This window comes from Channa argus, unplaced genomic scaffold (genome assembly GCF_033026475.1).
Source record: "Channa argus isolate prfri unplaced genomic scaffold, Channa argus male v1.0 Contig119, whole genome shotgun sequence".
In the NCBI taxonomy this organism is placed as follows: Eukaryota; Metazoa; Chordata; class Actinopteri; order Anabantiformes; family Channidae; genus Channa; species Channa argus.
In genome coordinates, this window is record NW_027125338.1 from 1 (window position 1) to 25,593 (window position 25,593).

General features: G+C 45.6%; 11 non-coding genes across 11 annotated transcripts; all 11 read left to right on the forward strand.

Annotated features, from left to right (window-relative positions):
* Positions 1-3,885: 3,885 nt before the first annotated feature.
* trnad-guc (transfer RNA aspartic acid (anticodon GUC)) lies at positions 3,886-3,957 on the forward strand. Its single transcript has one exon. It is a non-coding gene; the product is annotated as a tRNA-Asp (tRNA).
* A 3,199-nt stretch (positions 3,958-7,156) lies between these two features.
* Positions 7,157-7,228, forward strand: trnad-guc (transfer RNA aspartic acid (anticodon GUC)). The gene has a single exon. It is a non-coding gene; the product is annotated as a tRNA-Asp (tRNA).
* A 111-nt stretch (positions 7,229-7,339) lies between these two features.
* Positions 7,340-7,412, forward strand: trnaf-gaa (transfer RNA phenylalanine (anticodon GAA)). Its single transcript has one exon. It is a non-coding gene; the product is annotated as a tRNA-Phe (tRNA).
* Positions 7,413-9,803: 2,391 nt separating this feature from the next.
* On the forward strand, positions 9,804-9,875 carry trnad-guc (transfer RNA aspartic acid (anticodon GUC)). Its single transcript has one exon. It is a non-coding gene; the product is annotated as a tRNA-Asp (tRNA).
* A 111-nt stretch (positions 9,876-9,986) lies between these two features.
* Positions 9,987-10,059, forward strand: trnaf-gaa (transfer RNA phenylalanine (anticodon GAA)). Its single transcript has one exon. It is a non-coding gene; the product is annotated as a tRNA-Phe (tRNA).
* Positions 10,060-12,632: 2,573 nt separating this feature from the next.
* On the forward strand, positions 12,633-12,705 carry trnaf-gaa (transfer RNA phenylalanine (anticodon GAA)). The gene has a single exon. It is a non-coding gene; the product is annotated as a tRNA-Phe (tRNA).
* A 6,583-nt stretch (positions 12,706-19,288) lies between these two features.
* On the forward strand, positions 19,289-19,360 carry trnad-guc (transfer RNA aspartic acid (anticodon GUC)). Its single transcript has one exon. It is a non-coding gene; the product is annotated as a tRNA-Asp (tRNA).
* Positions 19,361-19,471: 111 nt separating this feature from the next.
* Positions 19,472-19,544, forward strand: trnaf-gaa (transfer RNA phenylalanine (anticodon GAA)). Its single transcript has one exon. It is a non-coding gene; the product is annotated as a tRNA-Phe (tRNA).
* Positions 19,545-21,935: 2,391 nt separating this feature from the next.
* Positions 21,936-22,007, forward strand: trnad-guc (transfer RNA aspartic acid (anticodon GUC)). The gene has a single exon. It is a non-coding gene; the product is annotated as a tRNA-Asp (tRNA).
* Positions 22,008-22,118: 111 nt separating this feature from the next.
* On the forward strand, positions 22,119-22,191 carry trnaf-gaa (transfer RNA phenylalanine (anticodon GAA)). The gene has a single exon. It is a non-coding gene; the product is annotated as a tRNA-Phe (tRNA).
* A 2,573-nt stretch (positions 22,192-24,764) lies between these two features.
* On the forward strand, positions 24,765-24,837 carry trnaf-gaa (transfer RNA phenylalanine (anticodon GAA)). The gene has a single exon. It is a non-coding gene; the product is annotated as a tRNA-Phe (tRNA).
* Positions 24,838-25,593: the final 756 nt, after the last annotated feature.

Sequence of the window (25,593 nt, forward strand, 5' to 3'; positions counted from 1 at the left end):
TGATAATGGATAGCAAAAGGGTTTCTGCCTGATTTCGAACGAGGGACCTTTATGCATGTTAGGCCAAGGTGATATCCACTACACTACAGAATTTAGCCACGTAGGGCATTACTTTCAGAGGGTAGCATCTAACCACAAAGCGACACATTATCGTGCAAGGTCGACTCTAAGGGGCTTTCCAAAATCCTAGTGCACAATAGGTACTTTCTCAGCTTAATGGGGACCATGCTCATATGTGGAGGCTGATCGGTCCAATGCTAAGCCAGTGTAGCGTGGAGAGGGGATTGAAGCTGTGGTAATTGACATCCTAGGGCTGCTTCTTCAGTGCAGCTGTTTTTCATGGGAGAAACAAAGGCTGTTTAGAAATTGGTTCTTAACAATCTTCTGTAGTCTCGCAAAACCCTTTTTGATTTCTTTGACCAATTTGCACATGCTGTTTGCCATATCGCGTCCAACAAGAAGAGGGCGCGCAATTGTAGTCAACAGATACTCAAAACTGAAATGGAATAACGACCATTGCAACTTTAGCCAGTAATCGTCCGCTCTGTCAAAGACACAGCCTTTTTTCGGCGACTACTCTGGAGTGACTGCAAAAGATCTAACAGGCAAAAGCAGGTTTTCACATTCAGGCCCGTAGGTAACGTTCCTTTTCAAATGCAGATTGACGGAGAACGTAGGAGCGTAATTTGACAATTGATTCATTTTTGTCCAACCTTGAGCGAGTAAAAGTAATGGCATCAGAACGGCGTAACTACAACAGGGGCATGGCCGGGGGCAGTGCTGTTCCAGTCCTCGTTAGTATAGTGGACAGTATCTCCGCCTTTTGTAATTGACATCCTAGGGCTGCTGCTGCAAGTGCAGCTATTTTTCATGGGAGAAAGTCTCTATTTCGATTAATAGTATGTGGTGGCTTTGTCCAAACCGAGGCTGTTTAGAAATTGGTTCTTAACTTTCTTCTGTAGTCTCGCATAACCCTTTTCGATTTCTTTGACCAATTTGCACTTGCTGCTTGCCCTTTTCGATTTCTTTGCCCAATTTGCACATGCTGTTTGCCATATCGCGTGCACCAAGAAGAGGGCATGCAATTGCAGGAAAGGAACTCCTCAACAGGTACTCAAAACTGAAATTGAACGACGACCATTGCAACTTTAGCCAGTAATGGTCCGCTCAGTCAAAGGCACACAGCCTTTGTCCAGCGACTACTCTGGCGTGACTGCAAACGAGCAGTGCTTTTCCAGTCCTCGTTAGTATAGTGGACAGTATCTCCGCCTGTCACGCGGAAGACCGGGGTTCGATTCCCCGACGGGAAGAGTCTTTTTGCCTTTGTCCCGGACAGTTGAAATTTCCCGCAATACGTCTTTGGCTTGGTTGAGGAGGCTTGCATTTGCAAATGATGGCCAGAAGAAGTCATCGGTTGTTGTGCCGAAATAGCTCAGTTGGGAGAGCGTTAGACTGAAGATCTGAAGGTCCCTGGTTCGATCCCGTGTTTCGGCATTACACCACCTCTGTCCGGCTTACGATGCCAAGAGGCCCCTAAACTTTTGTTTTTGTACTTAAGACGGTTCGGAAGGTAGTCTCTATGTGTGCCATTCTGTGATTTCAGGTTGTTTTACGGAGCAAGCATGTGTAAGAACTTAGTCAACCCACTGACACAGCTTGAGTGTGAATGTCATCTTAAAATAACAACAATTGTGTTTCTGCCTGATTTCAGGCTAGGGACCTTTCACGTGTGAGGCGAACTTGATAACCGCTACACCACAGATACCGGCGACTTTGACGGGCTACTTCAGAGCGTAGGCAAAAGCAGGCTTTCACTATCAGGCCCGTAGGTAACGTTCCTTTTCAATTGCAGATTGCCGGAGAACGTAGGGGCGTAATTTGACAAGTGATGCATTTTTATCCAACCTTGTGCGAGTAAAACTAATGGCATCAGAACGGCGTAACTACACCAGGGGCATGGCCGGGGCCAGTGCTGTTCCAGTCCTCGTTAGTATAGTGGACAGGATCTCCGCCTGTTGTAATTGACATCCTAGGGCTGCTTCTGCAAGTGCAGCTATTTTTCATTGGAGAAAGTTTCTATTTCGATTAATAGTATGTGGTGGCTTTGTCCAAACTGAGGCTGTTTACAAATTGGTTCTTAACTTTCTTCTGTAGTCTCGCATAACCCTTTTCAATTTCTTTGACCAATTTGCACATGCTGTTTGCCATATCGCGTGCACCAAGAAGAGGGCATGCAATTGCAGGAAAGGAACTCCTCAACAGGTAACTCAAAACTGAAATTGAACGACGACCATTGCAAGCATGTGTAAGAACTTAGTCAACCCACTGACACAGCTTGAGTGTTAATGTCATCTTTAAATAACAACAATTGTGTTTCTGCCTGGTTTCAGGCCAGGGACCTTTCACGTGTGAGGCGAACTTGATAACCGCTACACCACAGAAATCGGCGACTTTGACGAGCTACTTCAGAGCGTAGCTTCCCAGCAAGAAGAATACCACGGTCGTGGAAGTTTACTCCTCAGGGGTTTTGGGATGAAAGGATCTTTATCGAACTTTGTAGTACTAAAACCAAAAGTGTTGCCTTTCTAATTGTTAGAGCTGAGACAACCCCTTTTACAAGGCAATCCACCCAGACTGACTGTGCACATGATAATGGATAGCAAAAGGGTTTCTGCCTGATTTCGAACGAGGGACCTTTATGCATGTTAGGCCAAGGTGATATCCACTACACTACAGAATTTAGCCACGTAGGGCATTACTTTCAGAGGGTAGCATCTAACCACAAAGCGACACATTATCGTGCAAGGTCGACTCTAAGGGGCTTTCCAAAATCCTAGTGCACAATAGGTACTTTCTCAGCTTAATGGGGACCATGCTCATATGTGGAGGCTGATCGGTCCAATGCTAAGCCAGTGTAGCGTGGAGAGGGGATTGAAGCTGTGGTAATTGACATCCTAGGGCTGCTTCTTCAGTGCAGCTGTTTTTCATGGGAGAAACAAAGGCTGTTTAGAAATTGGTTCTTAACAATCTTCTGTAGTCTCGCAAAACCCTTTTTGATTTCTTTGACCAATTTGCACATGCTGTTTGCCATATCGCGTCCAACAAGAAGAGGGCGCGCAATTGTAGTCAACAGATACTGAAAACTGAAATTGAATAACGACCATTGCAACTTTAGCCAGTAATCGTCCGCTCTGTCAAAGACACAGCCTTTTTTCGGCGACTACTCTGGAGTGACTGCAAAAGATCTAACAGGCAAAAGCAGGTTTTCACATTCAGGCCCGTAGGTAACGTTCCTTTTCAAATGCAGATTGACGGAGAACGTAGGAGCGTAAATTGACAATTGATTCATTTTTGTCCAACCTTGAGCGAGTAAAAGTAATGGCATCAGAACGGCGTAACTACAACAGGGGCATGGCCGGGGGCAGTGCTGTTCCAGTCCTCGTTAGTATAGTGGACAGTATCTCCGCCTTTTGTAATTGACATCCTAGGGCTGTTGCTGCAAGTGCAGCTATTTTTCATGGGAGAAAGTCTCTATTTCGATTAATAGTATGTGGTGGCTTTGTCCAAACCGAGGCTGTTTAGAAATTGGTTCTTAACTTTCTTCTGTAGTCTCGCATAACCCTTTTCGATTTCTTTGACCAATTTGCACTTGCTGCTTGCCCTTTTCGATTTCTTTGCCCAATTTGCACATGCTGTTTGCCATATCGCGTGCACCAAGAAGAGGGCATGCAATTGCAGGAAAGGAACTCCTCAACAGGTACTCAAAACTGAAATTGAACGACGACCATTGCAACTTTAGCCAGTAATGGTCCGCTCAGTCAAAGGCACACAGCCTTTGTCCAGCGACTACTCTGCCGTGACTGCAAACGAGCAGTGCTTTTCCAGTCCTCGTTAGTATAGTGGACAGTATCTCCGCCTGTCACGCGGAAGACCGGGGTTCGATTCCCCGACGGGGAGAGTCTTTTTGCCTTTGTCCCGGACAGTTGAAATTTCCCGCAATACGTCTTTGGCTTGGTTGAGGAGGCTTGCATTTGCAAATGATGGCCAGAAGAAGTCATCGGTTGTTGTGCCGAAATAGCTCAGTTGGGAGAGCGTTAGACTGAAGATCTGAAGATCCCTGGTTCGATCCCGTGTTTCGGCATTACACCACCTCTGTCCGGCTTTCGATGCCAAGAGGCCCCTAAACTTTTGTTTTTGTACTTAAGACGGTTCGGAAGGTAGTCTCTATGTGTGCCATTCTGTGATTTCAGGTTGTTTTACGGAGCAAGCATGTGTAAGAACTTAGTCAACCCACTGACACAGCTTGAGTGTGAATGTCATCTTAAAATAACAACAATTGTGTTTCTGCCTGATTTCAGGCTAGGGACCTTTCACGTGTGAGGCGAACTTGATAACCGCTACACCACAGATACCGGCGACTTTGACGGGCTACTTCAGAGCGTAGGCAAAAGCAGGCTTTCACTATCAGGCCCGTAGGTAACGTTCCTTTTCAATTGCAGATTGCCGGAGAACGTAGGGGCGTAATTTGACAAGTGATGCATTTTTATCCAACCTTGTGCGAGTAAAACTAATGGCATCAGAACGGCGTAACTACACCAGGGGCATGGCCGGGGCCAGTGCTGTTCCAGTCCTCGTTAGTATAGTGGACAGGATCTCCGCCTGTTGTAATTGACATCCTAGGGCTGCTTCTGCAAGTGCAGCTATTTTTCATTGGAGAAAGTTTCTATTTCGATTAATAGTATGTGGTGGCTTTGTCCAAACTGAGGCTGTTTACAAATTGGTTCTTAACTTTCTTCTGTAGTCTCGCATAACCCTTTTCAATTTCTTTGACCAATTTGCACATGCTGTTTGCCATATCGCGTGCACCAAGAAGAGGGCATGCAATTGCAGGAAAGGAACTCCTCAACAGGTAACTCAAAACTGAAATTGAACGACGACCATTGCAAGCATGTGTAAGAACTTAGTCAACCCACTGACACAGCTTGAGTGTTAATGTCATCTTTAAATAACAACAATTGTGTTTCTGCCTGGTTTCAGGCCAGGGACCTTTCACGTGTGAGGCGAACTTGATAACCGCTACACCACAGAAATCGGCGACTTTGACGAGCTACTTCAGAGCGTAGCTTCCCAGCAAGAAGAATACCACGGTCGTGGAAGTTTACTCCTCAGGGGTTTTGGGATGAAAGGATCTTTATCGAACTTTGTAGTACTAAAACCAAAAGTGTTGCCTTTCTAATTGTTAGAGCTGAGACAACCCCTTTTACAAGGCAATCCACCCAGACTGACTGTGCACATGATAATGGATAGCAAAAGGGTTTCTGCCTGATTTCGAACGAGGGACCTTTATGCATGTTAGGCCAAGGTGATATCCACTACACTACAGAATTTAGCCACGTAGGGCATTACTTTCAGAGGGTAGCATCTAACCACAAAGCGACACATTATCGTGCAAGGTCGACTCTAAGGGGCTTTCCAAAATCCTAGTGCACAATAGGTACTTTCTCAGCTTAATGGGGACCATGCTCATATGTGGAGGCTGATCGGTCCAATGCTAAGCCAGTGTAGCGTGGAGAGGGGATTGAAGCTGTGGTAATTGACATCCTAGGGCTGCTTCTTCAGTGCAGCTGTTTTTCATGGGAGAAACAAAGGCTGTTTAGAAATTGGTTCTTAACAATCTTCTGTAGTCTCGCAAAACCCTTTTTGATTTCTTTGACCAATTTGCACATGCTGTTTGCCATATCGCGTCCAACAAGAAGAGGGCGCGCAATTGTAGTCAACAGATACTGAAAACTGAAATTGAATAACGACCATTGCAACTTTAGCCAGTAATCGTCCGCTCTGTCAAAGACACAGCCTTTTTTCGGCGACTACTCTGGAGTGACTGCAAAAGATCTAACAGGCAAAAGCAGGTTTTCACATTCAGGCCCGTAGGTAACGTTCCTTTTCAAATGCAGATTGCCGGAGAACGTAGGGGCGTAATTTGACAAGTGATGCTTTTTTGTCCAACCTTGAGCGAGTAAAAGTAATGGCATCAGAACGGCGTAATTACACCAGGGGCATGGCCGGGGGCAGTGCTGTTCCAGTCCTCATTAGTATAGTGGACAGTATCTCCGCCTGTTGTAATGGACATCCTAGGGCTGCTGCTGCAAGTGCAGCTATTTTTCATGGGAGAAAGTCTCTATTTCAATTAATAGTATGTTGTGGCTTTGTCCAAGCTGAGGCTGTTTAGAAATTGGTTCTTAACTTTCTTCTGTAATCTCGCATAACCCTTTTCGATTTCTTTGACCAATTTGCACTTGCTACTTGCCCTTTTCGATTTCTTTGACCAATTTGCACATGCTGTTTGCCATATTGCGTGCACCAATAATAGGGCATCCAATTGCAGGAAAGGAACTCCTCAACAGGTACTCAAAACTGAAATTGAATAACGACCATTGCAACTTTAGCCAGTAATCGTCCGCTCTGTCAAAGACACAGCCTTTTTTCGGCGACTACTCTGGAGTGAATGCAAAAGATCTAACAGGCAAAAGCAGGCTTTCACATTCAGGCCCGTAGGTAACGTTCCTTTTCAAATGCAGATTGCCGGAGAACGTAGGGGCGTAATTTGACAAGTGATGCTTTTTTGTCCAACCTTGAGCGAGTAAAAGTAATGGCATCAGAACGGCGTAACTACAACAGGGGCATGGCCGGGGGCAGTGCTGTTCCAGTCCTCGTTAGTATAGTGGACAGTATCTCCGCCTTTTGTAATTGACATCCTAGGGCTGTTGCTGCAAGTGCAGCTATTTTTCATGGGAGAAAGTCTCTATTTCGATTAATAGTATGTGGTGGCTTTGTCCAAACCGAGGCTGTTTAGAAATTGGTTCTTAACTTTCTTCTGTAGTCTCGCATAACCCTTTTCGATTTCTTTGACCAATTTGCACTTGCTGCTTGCCCTTTTCGATTTCTTTGCCCAATTTGCACATGCTGTTTGCCATATCGCGTGCACCAAGAAGAGGGCATGCAATTGCAGGAAAGGAACTCCTCAACAGGTACTCAAAACTGAAATTGAACGACGACCATTGCAACTTTAGCCAGTAATGGTCCGCTCAGTCAAAGGCACACAGCCTTTGTCCAGCGACTACTCTGGCGTGACTGCAAACGAGCAGTGCTTTTCCAGTCCTCGTTAGTATAGTGGACAGTATCTCCGCCTGTCACGCGGAAGACCGGGGTTCGATTCCCCGACGGGGAGAGTCTTTTTGCCTTTGTCCCGGACAGTTGAAATTTCCCGCAATACGTCTTCGGCTTGGTTGAGGAGGCTTGCATTTCCAAATGATGGCCAGAAGAAGTCATCGGGTGTTGTGCCAAAATAGCTCAGTTGGGAGAGCGTTAGACTGAAGATCTAAAGGTCCCTGGTTCGATCCCGGGCTTCGGCATTACACCACCTCTGTCTTGCGTACGATGCCAAGAGTCCCCTAACCTTTTGTTTTTGTACTTAAGACGGTTTGGAAGGTAGTCTCTATGTGTGCCATTCTGTGATTTCAGGTTGTTTTACGGAGCAAGCATGTGTAAGAACTTAGTCAACCCACTGACACAGCTTGAGTGTAAATGTCATCTTAAAATAACAACAATTGTGTTTCTGCCTGATTTCAGGCCAGGGACCTTTCACGTGTTAGGCAAACTTGATAACCGCTACACCACAGATACCGGCGACTTTGACGAGCTACTTCAGAGCGTAGGCAAAAGCAGGCTTTCACATTCAGGCCCGTAGGTAACGTTCCTTTTCAAATGCAGATTGCCGGAGAACGTAGGGGCGTAATTTGACAAGTGATGCCTTTTTGTCCAACCTTGAGCGATTAAAAGTAATGGCATCAGAACAGCGTAACTACACCAGGGGCATGGCCGGGCCCAGTGCTGTTCCAGTCCTCGTTAGTATAGTGGACAGGATCTCCGCCTGTTGTAATTGACATCCTAGGGCTGCTGCTGCAAGTGCAGCTATTTTTCATTGGAGAAAGTCTCTATTTCGATTAATAGTATGTGGTGGCTTTGTCCAAACTGAGGCTGTTTAGAAATTGGTTCTTAACTTTCTTCTGTAGTCTCGCATAACCCTTTTCGATTTCTTTGACCAATTTGCACATGCTGTTTACCATATTGCGTGCACCAAGAAGAGGGCATGCAATTGCAGGAAAGGAACTCCTCAACAGGTAACTCAAAACTGAAATTGAACGACGACCATTGCAAGCATGTGTAAGAACTTAGTCAACCCACTGACACAGCTTGAGTGTGAATGTCATCTTAAAATAACAACAATTGTGTTTCTGCCTGGTTTCAGGCCAGGGACCTTTCACGTGTGAGGCGAACTTGATAACCGCTACACCACAGAAATCAGCGACTTTGACGAGCTACTTCAGAGCGTAGCTTCCCAGCAACAAGAATACCACGGTCGTGGAAGTTTACTCCTCAGGGGTTTTGGGATGAAAGGATCTTTATCGAACTTTGTAGTACTAAAACCAAAAGTGTTGCCTTTCTAATTGTTAGAGCTGAGACAACCCCTTTTACAAGGCAATCCACCCAGACTGACTGTGCACATGATAATGGATAGCAAAAGGGTTTCTGCCTGATTTCGAACGAGGGACATTTATGCATGTTAGGCCAAGGTGATATCCACTACACTACAGAATTTAGCCACGTAGGGTATTACTTTCAGAGGGTAGCATCTAACCACAAAGCGACACATTATCGTGCAAGGTCGACTCTAAGGGGCTTTCCAAAATCCTAGTGCAAAATAGGTACTTTCTCAGCTTAATGGGGACCATGCTCATATGTGGAGGCTGATCGGTCCAATGCTAAGCCAGTGTAGCGTGGAGAGGGGATTGAAGCTGTGGTAATTGACATCCTAGGGGTGCTGCTTCAGTGCAGCTGTTTTTCATGGGAGAAACAAAGGCTGTTTAGAAATTGGTTCTTAACAATCTTCTGTAGTCTCGCAAAACCCTTTTTGATTTCTTTGACCAATTTGCACATGCTGTTTGCCATATCGCGTCCAACAAGAAGAGGGCGCGCAATTGTAGTCAACAGATACTCAAAACTGAAATTGAATAACGACCATTGCAACTTTAGCCAGTAATCGTCCGCTCTGTCAAAGACACAGCCTTTTTTCGGCGACTACTCTGGAGTGACTGCAAAAGATCTAACAGGCAAAAGCAGGTTTTCACATTCAGGCCCGTAGGTAACGTTCCTTTTCAAATGCAGATTGACGGAGAACGTAGGAGCGTAATTTGACAATTGATTCATTTTTGTCCAACCTTGAGCGAGTAAAAGTAATGGCATCAGAACGGCGTAACTACACCAGGGGCATGGCCGGGGCCAGTGGTGTTCCAGTCCTCGTTAGTATAGTGGACAGTATCTCCGCCTGTTGTAATTGACATCCTAGGGCTGCTGCTGCAAGTGCAGCTATTTTTCATGGGAGAAAGTCTCTATTTCGATTAATAGTATGTGGTGGCTTTGTCCAAACTGAGGCTGTTTAGAAATTGGTTCTTAACTTTCTTCTGTAGTCTCGCATAACCCTTTTCGATTTCTTTGACCAATTTGCACTTGCTGCTTGCCCTTTTCGATTTCTTTGACCAATTTGCACATGCTGTTTGCCATATCGCGTGCACCAAGAAGAGGGCATGCAATTGCAGGAAAGGAACTCCTCAACAGGTACTCAAAACTGAAATTGAACGACGACCATTGCAACTTTAGCCAGTAATGGTCCGCTCAGTCAAAGGCACACAGCCTTTGTCCAGCGACTACTCTGGCGTGACTGCAAACGAGCAGTGCTTTTCCAGTCCTCGTTAGTATAGTGGACAGTATCTCCGCCTGTCACGCGGAAGACCGGGGTTCGATTCCCCGATGGGGAGAGTCTTTTTGCCTTTGTCCCGGACAGTTGAAATTTCCCGCAATATGTCTTTGGCTTGGTTGAGGAGGCTTGCATTTGCAAATGATGGCCAGAAGAAGTCATCGGTTGTTGTGCCGAAATAGCTCAGTTGGGAGAGCGTTAGACTGAAGATCTAAAGGTCCCTGGTTCGATCCCGGGTTTCGGCATTACACCACCTCTGTCTTGCGTACGATGCCAAGGGTCCCCTAACCTTTTGTTTTTGTACTTAAGACGGTTTGGAAGGTAGTCTCTATGTGTGCCATTCTGTGATTTCAGGTTGTTTTACGGAGCAAGCATGTGTAAGAACTTAGTCAACCCACTGACACAGCTTGAGTGTAAATGTCATCTTAAAATAACAACAATTGTGTTTCTGCCTGATTTCAGGCCAGGGACCTTTCACGTGTGAGGCAAACTTGATAACCGCTACACCACAGATACCGGCGACTTTGACGAGCTACTTCAGAGCGTAGGCAAAAGCAGGCTTTCACATTCAGGCCCGTAGGTAACGTTCCTTTTCAAATGCAGATTGCCGGAGAACGTAGGGGCGTAATTTGACAAGTGATGCCTTTTTGTCCAACCTTGAGCGATTAAAAGTAATGGCATCAGAACAGCGTAACTACACCAGGGGCATGGCCGGGCCCAGTGCTGTTCCAGTCCTCGTTAGTATAGTGGACAGGATCTCCGCCTGTTGTAATTGACATCCTAGGGCTGCTGCTGCAAGTGCAGCTATTTTTCATTGGAGAAAGTCTCTATTTCGATTAATAGTATGTGGTGGCTTTGTCCAAACTGAGGCTGTTTAGAAATTGGTTCTTAACTTTCTTCTGTAGTCTCGCATAACCCTTTTCGATTTCTTTGACCAATTTGCACATGCTGTTTGCCATATCGCGTGCATTAAGAAGAGGGCATGCAATTGCAGGAAAGGAACTCCTCAACAGGTAACTCAAAACTGAAATTGAACGACGACCATTGCAAGCATGTGTAAGAACTTAGTTAACCCACTAACACAGCTTGAGTGTGAATGTCATCTTAAAATAACAACAATTGTGTTTCTGCCTGGTTTCAGGCCAGGGACCTTTCACGTGTGAGGCGAACTTGATAACCGCTACACCACAGAAATCGGCGACTTTGACGAGCTACTTCAGAGTGAGCTTCCCAGCAAGAAGAATACCACGGTCGTGGAAGTTTACTCTTCAGGGGTTTTGGGATGAAAGGATCTTTATCGAACTTTGTAGTACTAAAACCAAAAGTGTTGCCTTTCTAATTGTTAGAGCTGAGACAACCCCTTTTACAAGGCAATCCACCCAGACTGACTGTGCACATGATAATGGATAGCAAAAGGGTTTCTGCCTAATTTCGAACGAGGGATCTTTATGCATGTTAGGCCAAGGTGATATCCACTGCACTACAGAATTTAGCCACGTAGGGTATTACTTTCAGAGGGTAGCATCTAACCACAAAGCGACACATTATCGTGCAAGGTCGACTCTAAGGGGCTTTCCAAAATCCTAGTGCACAATAGGTACTTTCTCAGCTTAATGGGGACCATGCTCATATGTGGAGGCTGATCGGTCCAATGCTAAGCCAGTGTAGCGTGGAGAGGGGATTGAAGCTGTGGTAATTGACATCCTAGGGCTGCTTCTTCAGTGCAGCTGTTTTTCATGGGAGAAACAAAGGCTGTTTAGAAATTGGTTCTTAACAATCTTCTGTAGTCTCGCAAAACCCTTTTTGATTTCTTTGACCAATTTGCACATGCTGTTTGCCATATCGCGTCCAACAAGAAGAGGGCGCGCAATTGTAGTCAACAGATACTCAAAACTGAAATTGAATAACGACCATTGCAACTTTAGCCAGTAATCGTCCGCTCTGTCAAAGACACAGCCTTTTTGCGGCGACTACTCTGGAGTGACTGCAAAAGATCTAACAGGCAAAAGCAGGTTTTCACATTCAGGCCCGTAGGTAACGTTCCTTTTCAAATGCAGATTGACGGAGAACGTAGGAGCGTAAATTGACAATTGATTCATTTTTGTCCAACCTTGAGCGAGTAAAAGTAATGGCATCAGAACGGCGTAACTACACCAGGGGCATAGCCGGGGGCAGTGCTGTTCCAGTCCTCGTTAGTATAGTGGACAGTATCTCCGCCTGTTGTAATTGACATCCTAGGGCTGCTGCTGCAAGTGCAGCTATTTTTCATGGGAGAAAGTCTCTATTTCGATTAATAGTATGTGGTGGCTTTGTCCAAAGTGAGGCTATTTAGAAATTGGTTCTTAACTTTCTTCTGTAGTCTCGCATAACCCTTTTCGATTTCTTTGACCAATTTGCACTTGCTGCTTGCCCTTTTCGATTTCTTTGACCAATTTGCACATGCTGTTTGCCATATCGCGTGCACCAAGAAGAGGGCATGCAATTGCAGGAAAGGAACTCCTCAACAGGTACTCAAAACTGAAATTGAACGACGACAATTGCAACTTTAGCCAGTAATGGTCCGCTCAGTCAAAGGCACACAGCCTTTGTACAGCGACTACTCTGGCGAGACTGCAAACGAGCAGTGCTTTTCCAGTCCTCGTTAGTATAGTGGACAGTATCTCCGCCTGTCACGTGGAAGACCGGGGTTCGATTCCCCGACGGGAAGAGTCTTTTTGCCTTTGTCCCGGACAGTTGAAATTTCCCGCAATACGTCTTTGGCTTGGTTGAGGAGGCTTGCATTTGCAAATGATGGCCAGAAGAAGTCATCGGTTGTTGTGCCGAAATAGCTCAGTTGGGAGAGCGTTAGACTGAAGATCTGAAGGTCCCTGGTTCGATCCCGGGTTTCGGCATTACACCACCTCTGTCCGGCTTACGATGCCAAGAGGCCCCTAAACTTTTGTTTTTGTACTTAAGACGGTTCGGAAGGTAGTCTCTATGTGTGCCATTCTGTGATTTCAGGTTGTTTTACGGAGCAAGCATGTGTAAGAACTTAGTCAACCCACTGACACAGCTTGAGTGTGAATGTCATCTTAAAATAACAACAATTGTGTTTCTGCCTGATTTCAGGCTAGGGACCATTCACGTGTGAGGCGAACTTGATAACCGCTACACCACAGATACCGGCGACTTTGACGGGCTACTTCAGAGCGTAGGCAAAAGCAGGCTTTCACTATCAGGCCCGTAGGTAACGTTCCTTTTCAATTGCAGATTGCCGGAGAACGTAGGGGCGTAATTTGACAAGTGATGCATTTTTATCCAACCTTGTGCGAGTAAAACTAATGGCATCAGAACGGCGTAACTACACCAGGGGCATGGCCGGGGCCAGTGCTGTTCCAGTCCTCGTTAGTATAGTGGACAGGATCTCCGCCTGTTGTAATTGACATCCTAGGGCTGCTTCTGCAAGTGCAGCTATTTTTCATTGGAGAAAGTCTCTATTTCGATTAATAGTATGTGGTGGCTTTGTCCAAACTGAGGCTGTTTACAAATTGGTTCTTAACTTTCTTCTGTAGTCTCGCATAACCCTTTTCAATTTCTTTGACCAATTTGCACATGCTGTTTGCCATATCGCGTGCACCAAGAAGAGGGCATGCAATTGCAGGAAAGGAACTCCTCAACAGGTAACTCAAAACTGAAATTGAACGACGACCATTGCAAGCATGTGTAAGAACTTAGTCAACCCACTGACACAGCTTGAGTGTGAATGTCATCTTAAAATAACAACAATTGTGTTTCTGCCTGGTTTCAGGCCAGGGACCTTTCACCTGTGAGGCGAACTTGATAACCGCTACACCACAGAAATCGGCGACTTTGACGAGCTACTTCAGAGCGTAGCTTCCCAGCAAGAAGAATAACACGGTCGTGGAAGTTAACTCCTCAGGGGTTTTGGGATGAAAGGATCTTTATCGAACTTTGTAGTACTAAAACTAAAAGTGTTGCCTTTCTAATTGTTAGAGCTGAGACAACCCCTTTTACAAGGCAATCCACCCAGACTGACTGTGCACATGATAATGGTTAGCAAAAGGGTTTCTGCCTGATTTCGAACGAGGGACCTTTATGCATGTTAGGCCAAGGTGATATCCACTACACTACAGAATTTAGCCACGTAGGGTATTACTTTCAGAGGGTAGCATCTAACCACAAAGCGACACATTATCGTGCAAGGTCGACTCTAAGGGGCTTTCCAAAATCCTAGTGCACAATAGGTACTTTGTCAGCTTAATGGGGACCATGCTCATATGTGGAGGCTGATCGGTCCAATGCTAAGCCAGTGTAGCGTGGAGAGGGGATTGAAGCTGTGGTAATTGACATCCTAGGGCTGCTGCTTCAGTGCAGCTGTTTTTCATGGGAGAAACAAAGGCTGTTTAGAAATTGGTTCTTAACAATCTTCTGTAGTCTCGCAAAACCCTTTTTGATTTCTTTGACCAATTTGCACATGCTGTTTGCCATATCGCGTCCAACAAGAAGAGGGCGCGCAATTGTAGTCAACAGATACTCAAAACTGAAATTGAATAACGACCATTGCAACTTTAGCCAGTAATTGTCCGCTCTGTTAAAGACACAGCCTTTTTTTGGCGACTAATCTGGAGTGACTGCAAAAGATCTAACAGGCAAAAGCAGGCTTTCATATTCAGGCCCGTAGGTAACGTTCCTTTTCAAATGCAGATTGCCGGAGAACGTAGGGGCGTAATTTGACAAGTGATGCTTTTTTGTCCAACCTTGAGCGATTAAAAGTAATGGCATCAGAACGGCGTAATTACACCAGGGGCATGGCCGGGGGCAGTGCTGTTCCAGTCCTCATTAGTATAGTGGACAGTATCTCCGCCTGTTGTAATGGACATCCTAGGGCTGCTGCTGCAAGTGCAGCTATTTTTCATGGGAGAAAGTCTCTATTTCAATTAATAGTATGTTGTGGCTTTGTCCAAGCTGAGGCTGTTTAGAAATTGGTTCTTAACTTTCTTCTGTAATCTCGCATAACCCTTTTCGATTTCTTTGACCAATTTGCACTTGCTACTTGCCCTTTTCGATTTCTTTGACCAATTTGCACATGCTGTTTGCCATATCGCGTGCACCAAGAAGAGGGCATGCAATTGCAGGAAAGGAACTCCTCAACAGGTACTCAAAACTGAAATTGAACGACGACAATTGCAACTTTAGCCAGTAATGGTCCGCTCAGTCAAAGGCACACAGCCTTTGTACAGCGACTACTCCGGCGAGACTGCAAACGAGCAGTGCTTTTCCAGTCCTCGTTAGTATAGTGGACAGTATCTCCGCCTGTCACGTGGAAGACCGGGGTTCGATTCCCTGACGGGAAGAGTCTTTTTGCCTTTGTCCCGGACAGTTGAAATTTCCCGCAATACGTCTTTGGCTTGGTTGAGGAGGCTTGCATTTGCAAATGATGGCCAGAAGAAGTCATCGGTTGTTGTGCCGAAATAGCTCAGCTATATATAGCTAACTTTGTAGTACTAAAACCAAAAGTGTTGCCTTTCTAATTGTTAGAGCTGAGACAACCCCTTTTACAAGGCAATCCACCCAGACTGACTGTGCACATGATAATGGATAGCAAAAGGGTTTCTGCCTGATTTCGAACGAGGGACCTTTATGCATGTTAGGCCAAGGTGATATCCACTACACTACAGAATTTAGCCACGTAGGGCATTACTTTCAGAGGGTAGCATCTAACCACAAAGCGACACATTATCGTGCAAGGTCGACTCTAAGGGGCTTTCCAAAATCCTAGTGCACAATAGGTACTTTCTCAGCTTAATGGGGACCATGCTCATATGTGGAGGCTGATCGGTCCAATGCTAAGCCAGTGTAGCGTGGAGAGGGGATTGAAGCTGTGGTAATTGACATCCTAGGGCTGCTTCTTCAGTGCAGCTGTTTTTCATGGGAGAAACAAAGGCTGTTTAGAAATTGGTTCTTAACAATCTTCTGTAGTCTCGCAAAACCCTTTTTGATTTCTTTGACCAATTTGCACATGCTGTTTGCCATATCGCGTCCAACAAGAAGAGGGCGCGCAATTGTAGTCAACAGATACTCAAAACTGAAATGGAATAACGACCATTGCAACTTTAGCCAGTAATCGTCCGCTCTGTCAAAGACACAGCCTTTTTTCGGCGACTACTCTGGAGTGACTGCAAAAGATCTAACAGGCAAAAGCAGGTTTTCACATTCAGGCCCGTAGGTAACGTTCCTTTTCAAATGCAGATTGACGGAGAACGTAGGAGCGTAATTTGACAATTGATTCATTTTTGTCCAACCTTGAGCGAGTAAAAGTAATGGCATCAGAACGGCGTAACTACAACAGGGGCATGGCCGGGGGCAGTGCTGTTCCAGTCCTCGTTAGTATAGTGGACAGTATCTCCGCCTTTTGTAATTGACATCCTAGGGCTGCTGCTGCAAGTGCAGCTATTTTTCACGGGAGAAAGTCTCTATTTCGATTAATAGTATGTGGTGGCTTTGTCCAAACCGAGGCTGTTTAGAAATTGGTTCTTAACTTTCTTCTGTAGTCTCGCATAACCCTTTTCGATTTCTTTGACCAATTTGCACTTGCTGCTTGCCCTTTTCGATTTCTTTGCCCAATTTGCACATGCTGTTTGCCATATCGCGTGCACCAAGAAGAGGGCATGCAATTGCAGGAAAGGAACTCCTCAACAGGTACTCAAAACTGAAATTGAACGACGACCATTGCAACTTTAGCCAGTAATGGTCCGCTCAGTCAAAGGCACACAGCCTTTGTCCAGCGACTACTCTGGCGTGACTGCAAACGAGCAGTGCTTTTCCAGTCCTCGTTAGTATAGTGGACAGTATCTCCGCCTGTCACGCGGAAGACCGGGGTTCGATTCCCCGACGGGAAGAGTCTTTTTGCCTTTGTCCCGGACAGTTGAAATTTCCCGCAATACGTCTTTGGCTTGGTTGAGGAGGCTTGCATTTGCAAATGATGGCCAGAAGAAGTCATCGGTTGTTGTGCCGAAATAGCTCAGTTGGGAGAGCGTTAGACTGAAGATCTGAAGGTCCCTGGTTCGATCCCGTGTTTCGGCATTACACCACCTCTGTCCGGCTTACGATGCCAAGAGGCCCCTAACCTTTTGTTTTTGTACTTAAGACGGTTTGGAAGGTAGTCTCTATGTGTGCCATTCTGTGATTTCAGGTTGTTTTACGGAGCAAGCATGTGTAAGAACTTAGTCAACCCACTGACACAGCTTGAGTGTGAATGTCATCTTAAAATAACAACAATTGTGTTTCTGCCTGATTTCAGGCTAGGGACCTTTCACGTGTGAGGCGAACTTGATAACCGCTACACCACAGATACCGGCGACTTTGACGGGCTACTTCAGAGCGTAGGCAAAAGCAGGCTTTCACTATCAGGCCCGTAGGTAACGTTCCTTTTCAATTGCAGATTGCCGGAGAACGTAGGGGCGTAATTTGACAAGTGATGCATTTTTATCCAACCTTGTGCGAGTAAAACTAATGGCATCAGAACGGCGTAACTACACCAGGGGCATGGCCGGGGCCAGTGCTGTTCCAGTCCTCGTTAGTATAGTGGACAGGATCTCCGCCTGTTGTAATTGACATCCTAGGGCTGCTTCTGCAAGTGCAGCTATTTTTCATTGGAGAAAGTTTCTATTTCGATTAATAGTATGTGGTGGCTTTGTCCAAACTGAGGCTGTTTACAAATTGGTTCTTAACTTTCTTCTGTAGTCTCGCATAACCCTTTTCAATTTCTTTGACCAATTTGCACATGCTGTTTGCCATATCGCGTGCACCAAGAAGAGGGCATGCAATTGCAGGAAAGGAACTCCTCAACAGGTAACTCAAAACTGAAATTGAACGACGACCATTGCAAGCATGTGTAAGAACTTAGTCAACCCACTGACACAGCTTGAGTGTTAATGTCATCTTTAAATAACAACAATTGTGTTTCTGCCTGGTTTCAGGCCAGGGACCTTTCACGTGTGAGGCGAACTTGATAACCGCTACACCACAGAAATCGGCGACTTTGACGAGCTACTTCAGAGCGTAGCTTCCCAGCAAGAAGAATACCACGGTCGTGGAAGTTTACTCCTCAGGGGTTTTGGGATGAAAGGATCTTTATCGAACTTTGTAGTACTAAAACCAAAAGTGTTGCCTTTCTAATTGTTAGAGCTGAGACAACCCCTTTTACAAGGCAATCCACCCAGACTGACTGTGCACATGATAATGGATAGCAAAAGGGTTTCTGCCTGATTTCGAACGAGGGACCTTTATGCATGTTAGGCCAAGGTGATATCCACTACACTACAGAATTTAGCCACGTAGGGCATTACTTTCAGAGGGTAGCATCTAACCACAAAGCGACACATTATCGTGCAAGGTCGACTCTAAGGGGCTTTCCAAAATCCTAGTGCACAATAGGTACTTTCTCAGCTTAATGGGGACCATGCTCATATGTGGAGGCTGATCGGTCCAATGCTAAGCCAGTGTAGCGTGGAGAGGGGATTGAAGCTGTGGTAATTGACATCCTAGGGCTGCTTCTTCAGTGCAGCTGTTTTTCATGGGAGAAACAAAGGCTGTTTAGAAATTGGTTCTTAACAATCTTCTGTAGTCTCGCAAAACCCTTTTTGATTTCTTTGACCAATTTGCACATGCTGTTTGCCATATCGCGTCCAACAAGAAGAGGGCGCGCAATTGTAGTCAACAGATACTGAAAACTGAAATTGAATAACGACCATTGCAACTTTACCCAGTAATCGTCCGCTCTGTCAAAGACACAGCCTTTTTTCGGCGACTACTCTGGAGTGACTGCAAAAGATCTAACAGGCAAAAGCAGGTTTTCACATTCAGGCCCGTAGGTAACGTTCCTTTTCAAATGCAGATTGACGGAGAACGTAGGAGCGTAAATTGACAATTGATTCATTTTTGTCCAACCTTGAGCGAGTAAAAGTAATGGCATCAGAACGGCGTAACTACAACAGGGGCATGGCCGGGGGCAGTGCTGTTCCAGTCCTCGTTAGTATAGTGGACAGTATCTCCGCCTTTTGTAATTGACATCCTAGGGCTGTTGCTGCAAGTGCAGCTATTTTTCATGGGAGAAAGTCTCTATTTCGATTAATAGTATGTGGTGGCTTTGTCCAAACCGAGGCTGTTTAGAAATTGGTTCTTAACTTTCTTCTGTAGTCTCGCATAACCCTTTTCGATTTCTTTGACCAATTTGCACTTGCTGCTTGCCCTTTTCGATTTCTTTGCCCAATTTGCACATGCTGTTTGCCATATCGCGTGCACCAAGAAGAGGGCATGCAATTGCAGGAAAGGAACTCCTCAACAGGTACTCAAAACTGAAATTGAACGACGACCATTGCAACTTTAGCCAGTAATGGTCCGCTCAGTCAAAGGCACACAGCCTTTGTCCAGCGACTACTCTGGCGTGACTGCAAACGAGCAGTGCTTTTCCAGTCCTCGTTAGTATAGTGGACAGTATCTCCGCCTGTCACGCGGAAGACCGGGGTTCGATTCCCCGACGGGGAGAGTCTTTTTGCCTTTGTCCCGGACAGTTGAAATTTCCCGCAATACGTCTTCGGCTTGGTTGAGGAGGCTTGCATTTCCAAATGATGGCCAGAAGAAGTCATCGGGTGTTGTGCCAAAATAGCTCAGTTGGGAGAGCGTTAGACTGAAGATCTAAAGGTCCCTGGTTCGATCCCGGGCTTCGGCATTACACCACCTCTGTCTTGCGTACGATGCCAAGAGTCCCCTAACCTTTTGTTTTTGTACTTAAGACGGTTTGGAAGGTAGTCTCTATGTGTGCCATTCTGTGATTTCAGGTTGTTTTACGGAGCAAGCATGTGTAAGAACTTAGTCAACCCACTGACACAGCTTGAGTGTAAATGTCATCTTAAAATAACAACAATTGTGTTTCTGCCTGATTTCAGGCCAGGGACCTTTCACGTGTTAGGCAAACTTAATAACCGCTACACCACAGATACCGGCGACTTTGACGAGCTACTTCAGAGCGTAGGCAAAAGCAGGCTTTCACATTCAGGCCCGTAGGTAACGTTCCTTTTCAAATGCAGATTGCCGGAGAACGTAGGGGCGTAATTTGACAAGTGATGCCTTTTTGTCCAACCTTGAGCGATTAAAAGTAATGGCATCAGAACAGCGTAACTACACCAGGGGCATGGCCGGGCCCAGTGCTGTTCCAGTCCTCGTTAGTATAGTGGACAGGATCTCCGCCTGTTGTAATTGACATCCTAGGGCTGCTGCTGCAAGTGCAGCTATTTTTCATTGGAGAAAGTCTCTATTTCGATTAATAGTATGTGGTGGCTTTGTCCAAACTGAGGCTGTTTAGAAATTGGTTCTTAACTTTCTTCTGTAGTCTCGCATAACCCTTTTCGATTTCTTTGACCAATTTGCACATGCTGTTTACCATATTGCGTGCACCAAGAAGAGGGCATGCAATTGCAGGAAAGGAACTCCTCAACAGGTAACTCAAAACTGAAATTGAACGACGACCATTGCAAGCATGTGTAAGAACTTAGTCAACCCACTGACACAGCTTGAGTGTGAATGTCATCTTAAAATAACAACAATTGTGTTTCTGCCTGGTTTCAGGCCAGGGACCTTTCACGTGTGAGGCGAACTTGATAACCGCTACACCACAGAAATCAGCGACTTTGACGAGCTACTTCAGAGCGTAGCTTCCCAGCAACAAGAATACCACGGTCGTGGAAGTTTACTCCTCAGGGGTTTTGGGATGAAAGGATCTTTATCGAACTTTGTAGTACTAAAACCAAAAGTGTTGCCTTTCTAATTGTTAGAGCTGAGACAACCCCTTTTACAAGGCAATCCACCCAGACTGACTGTGCACATGATAATGGATAGCAAAAGGGTTTCTGCCTGATTTCGAACGAGGGACATTTATGCATGTTAGGCCAAGGTGATATCCACTACACTACAGAATTTAGCCACGTAGGGTATTACTTTCAGAGGGTAGCATCTAACCACAAAGCGACACATTATCGTGCAAGGTCGACTCTAAGGGGCTTTCCAAAATCCTAGTGCAAAATAGGTACTTTCTCAGCTTAATGGGGACCATGCTCATATGTGGAGGCTGATCGGTCCAATGCTAAGCCAGTGTAGCGTGGAGAGGGGATTGAAGCTGTGGTAATTGACATCCTAGGGGTGCTGCTTCAGTGCAGCTGTTTTTCATGGGAGAAACAAAGGCTGTTTAGAAATTGGTTCTTAACAATCTTCTGTAGTCTCGCAAAACCCTTTTTGATTTCTTTGACCAATTTGCACATGCTGTTTGCCATATCGCGTCCAACAAGAAGAGGGCGCGCAATTGTAGTCAACAGATACTCAAAACTGAAATGGAATAACGACCATTGCAACTTTAGCCAGTAATCGTCCGCTCTGTCAAAGACACAGCCTTTTTTCGGCGACTACTCTGGAGTGACTGCAAAAGATCTAACAGGCAAAAGCAGGTTTTCACATTCAGGCCCGTAGGTAACGTTCCTTTTCAAATGCAGATTGACGGAGAACGTAGGAGCGTAATTTGACAATTGATTCATTTTTGTCCAACCTTGAGCGAGTAAAAGTAATGGCATCAGAACGGCGTAACTACACCAGGGGCATGGCCGGGGCCAGTGGTGTTCCAGTCCTCGTTAGTATAGTGGACAGTATCTCCGCCTGTTGTAATTGACATCCTAGGGCTGCTGCTGCAAGTGCAGCTATTTTTCATGGGAGAAAGTCTCTATTTCGATTAATAGTATGTGGTGGCTTTGTCCAAACTGAGGCTGTTTAGAAATTGGTTCTTAACTTTCTTCTGTAGTCTCGCATAACCCTTTTCGATTTCTTTGACCAATTTGCACTTGCTGCTTGCCCTTTTCGATTTCTTTGACCAATTTGCACATGCTGTTTGCCATATCGCGTGCACCAAGAAGAGGGCATGCAATTGCAGGAAAGGAACTCCTCAACAGGTACTCAAAACTGAAATTGAACGACGACCATTGCAACTTTAGCCAGTAATGGTCCGCTCAGTCAAAGGCACACAGCCTTTGTCCAGCGACTACTCTGGCGTGACTGCAAACGAGCAGTGCTTTTCCAGTCCTCGTTAGTATAGTGGACAGTATCTCCGCCTGTCACGCGGAAGACCGGGGTTCGATTCCCCGACGGGGAGAGTCTTTTTGCCTTTGTCCCGGACAGTTGAAATTTCCCGCAATATGTCTTTGGCTTGGTTGAGGAGGCTTGCATTTGCAAATGATGGCCAGAAGAAGTCATCGGTTGTTGTGCCGAAATAGCTCAGTTGGGAGAGCGTTAGACTGAAGATCTAAAGGTCCCTGGTTCGATCCCGGGTTTCGGCATTACACCACCTCTGTCTTGCGTACGATGCCAAGAGTCCCCTAACCTTTTGTTTTTGTACTTAAGACGGTTTGGAAGGTAGTCTCTATGTGTGCCATTCTGTGATTTCAGGTTGTTTTACGGAGCAAGCATGTGTAAGAACTTAGTCAACCCACTGACACAGCTTGAGTGTAAATGTCATCTTAAAATAACAACAATTGTGTTTCTGCCTGATTTCAGGCCAGGGACCTTTCACGTGTGAGGCAAACTTGATAACCGCTACACCACAGATACCGGCGACTTTGACGAGCTACTTCAGAGCGTAGGCAAAAGCAGGCTTTCACATTCAGGCCCGTAGGTAACGTTCCTTTTCAAATGCAGATTGCCGGAGAACGTAGGGGCGTAATTTGACAAGTGATGCCTTTTTGTCCAACCTTGAGCGATTAAAAGTAATGGCATCAGAACAGCGTAACTACACCAGGGGCATGGCCGGGCCCAGTGCTGTTCCAGTCCTCGTTAGTATAGTGGACAGGATCTCCGCCTGTTGTAATTGAAATCCTAGGGCTGCTGCTGCAAGTGCAGCTATTTTTCATTGGAGAAAGTCTCTATTTCGATTAATAGTATGTGGTGGCTTTGTCCAAACTGAGGCTGTTTAGAAATTGGTTCTTAACTTTCTTCTGTAGTCTCGCATAACCCTTTTCGATTTCTTTGACCAATTTGCACATGCTGTTTGCCATATCGCGTGCATTAAGAAGAGGGCATGCAATTGCAGGAAAGGAACTCCTCAACAGGTAACTCAAAACTGAAATTGAACGACGACCATTGCAAGCATGTGTAAGAACTTAGTTAACCCACTAACACAGCTTGAGTGTGAATGTCATCTTAAAATAACAACAATTGTGTTTCTGCCTGGTTTCAGGCCAGGGACCTTTCACGTGTGAGGCGAACTTGATAACCGCTACACCACAGAAATCGGCGACTTTGACGAGCTACTTCAGAGTGAGCTTCCCAGCAAGAAGAATACCACGGTCGTGGAAGTTTACTCTTCAGGGGTTTTGGGATGAAAGGATCTTTATCGAACTTTGTAGTACTAAAACCAAAAGTGTTGCCTTTCTAATTGTTAGAGCTGAGACAACCCCTTTTACAAGGCAATCCACCCAGACTGACTGTGCACATGATAATGGATAGCAAAAGGGTTTCTGCCTAATTTCGAACGAGGGATCTTTATGCATGTTAGGCCAAGGTGATATCCACTGCACTACAGAATTTAGCCACGTAGGGTATTACTTTCAGAGGGTAGCATCTAACCACAAAGCGACACATTATCGTGCAAGGTCGACTCTAAGGGGCTTTCCAAAATCCTAGTGCACAATAGGTACTTTCTCAGCTTAATGGGGACCATGCTCATATGTGGAGGCTGATCGGTCCAATGCTAAGCCAGTGTAGCGTGGAGAGGGGATTGAAGCTGTGGTAATTGACATCCTAGGGCTGCTTCTTCAGTGCAGCTGTTTTTCATGGGAGAAACAAAGGCTGTTTAGAAATTGGTTCTTAACAATCTTCTGTAGTCTCGCAAAACCCTTTTTGATTTCTTTGACCAATTTGCACATGCTGTTTGCCATATCGCGTCCAACAAGAAGAGGGCGCGCAATTGTAGTCAACAGATACTCAAAACTGAAATTGAATAACGACCATTGCAACTTTAGCCAGTAATCGTCCGCTCTGTCAAAGACACAGCCTTTTTGCGGCGACTACTCAGGAGTGACTGCAAAAGATCTAACAGGCAAAAGCAGGTTTTCACATTCAGGCCCGTAGGTAACGTTCCTTTTCAAATGCAGATTGACGGAGAACGTAGGAGCGTAAATTGACAATTGATTCATTTTTGTCCAACCTTGAGCGAGTAAAAGTAATGGCATCAGAACGGCGTAACTACACCAGGGGCATAGCCGGGGGCAGTGCTGTTCCAGTCCTCGTTAGTATAGTGGACAGTATCTCCGCCTGTTGTAATTGACATCCTAGGGCTGCTGCTGCAAGTGCAGCTATTTTTCATGGGAGAAAGTCTCTATTTCGATTAATAGTATGTGGTGGCTTTGTCCAAAGTGAGGCTATTTAGAAATTGGTTCTTAACTTTCTTCTGTAGTCTCGCATAACCCTTTTCGATTTCTTTGACCAATTTGCACTTGCTGCTTGCCCTTTTCGATTTCTTTGACCAATTTGCACATGCTGTTTGCCATATCGCGTGCACCAAGAAGAGGGCATGCAATTGCAGGAAAGGAACTCCTCAACAGGTACTCAAAACTGAAATTGAACGACGACAATTGCAACTTTAGCCAGTAATGGTCCGCTCAGTCAAAGGCACACAGCCTTTGTACAGCGACTACTCTGGCGAGACTGCAAACGAGCAGTGCTTTTCCAGTCCTCGTTAGTATAGTGGACAGTATCTCCGCCTGTCACGTGGAAGACCGGGGTTCGATTCCCCGACGGGAAGAGTCTTTTTGCCTTTGTCCCGGACAGTTGAAATTTCCCGCAATACGTCTTTGGCTTGGTTGAGGAGGCTTGCATTTGCAAATGATGGCCAGAAGAAGTCATCGGTTGTTGTGCCGAAATAGCTCAGTTGGGAGAGCGTTAGACTGAAGATCTGAAGGTCCCTGGTTCGATCCCGGGTTTCGGCATTACACCACCTCTGTCCGGCTTACGATGCCAAGAGGCCCCTAAACTTTTGTTTTTGTACTTAAGACGGTTCGGAAGGTAGTCTCTATGTGTGCCATTCTGTGATTTCAGGTTGTTTTACGGAGCAAGCATGTGTAAGAACTTAGTCAACCCACTGACACAGCTTGAGTGTGAATGTCATCTTAAAATAACAACAATTGTGTTTCTGCCTGATTTCAGGCTAGGGACCTTTCACGTGTGAGGCGAACTTGATAACCGCTACACCACAGATACCGGCGACTTTGACGGGCTACTTCAGAGCGTAGGCAAAAGCAGGCTTTCACATTCAGGCCCGTAGGTAACGTTCCTTTTCAATTGCAGATTGCCGGAGAACGTAGGGGCGTAATTTGACAAGTGATGCATTTTTATCCAACCTTGTGCGAGTAAAACTAATGGCATCAGAACGGCGTAACTACACCAGGGGCATGGCCGGGGCCAGTGCTGTTCCAGTCCTCGTTAGTATAGTGGACAGGATCTCCGCCTGTTGTAATTGACATCCTAGGGCTGCTTCTGCAAGTGCAGCTATTTTTCATTGGAGAAAGTCTCTATTTCGATTAATAGTATGTGGTGGCTTTGTCCAAACTGAGGCTGTTTACAAATTGGTTCTTAACTTTCTTCTGTAGTCTCGCATAACCCTTTTCAATTTCTTTGACCAATTTGCACATGCTGTTTGCCATATCGCGTGCACCAAGAAGAGGGCATGCAATTGCAGGAAAGGA